General features: G+C 58.5%; 1 protein-coding gene across 4 annotated transcripts in view; it reads right to left on the bottom strand.

Annotated features, from left to right (window-relative positions):
* LOC102251773 (chromosome unknown open reading frame, human C19orf57) overlaps nt 1–822 on the bottom strand; it is a 20,893-nt gene extending 20,071 nt beyond the window's left edge. Inside the window, exons 1-2 of one of the 4 annotated variants that reach the window (XM_005881592.2) lie at nt 794–822; nt 448–505 (exon numbers count right to left, since the gene is read on the bottom strand). The gene's annotated coding sequence lies outside the window, so the exon portion shown is untranslated. The other 3 variants (XM_005881591.2, XM_005881593.2, XM_005881590.2) reach the window with 3 other exon arrangements.

Below are 822 nucleotides of genomic sequence, written 5' to 3' on the forward strand. Positions count from 1 at the left end.
AGGCTCGGGCAGCCTGTGTGCCGCTCCTCCCTCCGGGACCGGTCTCCGGAACCTTCTAGAGCAGCGGTTCTCAACCTGTGGGTGGCGACCCTTTCACAGGGGTCGCCTAAGACCATCCTGCATATCAGATATTTACACTACGCTTCATAACAGTAGCAACATTACAGTTATGAAGTAGCAACGAAAATGATTTTATGGTTGGGTCACAACAAGAGGAACTGTATTTAAAGGGCCGTATTTAGAATCTAGAGACACGCGAGGGCTTTGGGGGGACCCTGGGAGTCCTTCAGAGACACCAGGTGACTTCAGAGGGGCCTTCGGGGGCGCTTCAAGGGCTGGACATGGAGCCTTTTGGGGGGGGGGGGGGGACGCCTGGGCCTTGAGGGGACGGGAGCGACTACAAGGCAATTCCTTCCACCCTCGGGGGTCGGACGAGCCCAAACTGACCTGAGCCAGAGAAGTTGTTGAGAAACCTCTGTCCTTATCAGGAACTGGGAAGGGCTGCCTGGAGCGGGTGGGGGACACCTAGGTTACGTTATATGCGTGAAATATTCTGGAGAAAATAAAAGACAATCTGGTCCCTCTCAGAGGCCGGGCAGCCCTCCGGAAGGGTCTGGAGCTGAAGGGCCAGGAGGCCTGAGGCCCGAGGCTTGTGGAATGGCTTCTGGCAACTAGGCCCACACTAACCCTACCGCAGCCACCGAAATGTGAGGAACGCCTAGACCCAGACCGCCGCGCGGGGCGAAGTGAACCCTGCGGCCACGGCCACCCCTCAAGCCTGAGCGCGCTCTACCTCTTTCCCGCGCACTGCGAGGCCCAGTC

Source organism: Myotis brandtii, unplaced genomic scaffold, assembly GCF_000412655.1.
Source record: "Myotis brandtii unplaced genomic scaffold, ASM41265v1 scaffold680, whole genome shotgun sequence".
Taxonomy (NCBI): domain Eukaryota; kingdom Metazoa; phylum Chordata; class Mammalia; order Chiroptera; family Vespertilionidae; genus Myotis; species Myotis brandtii.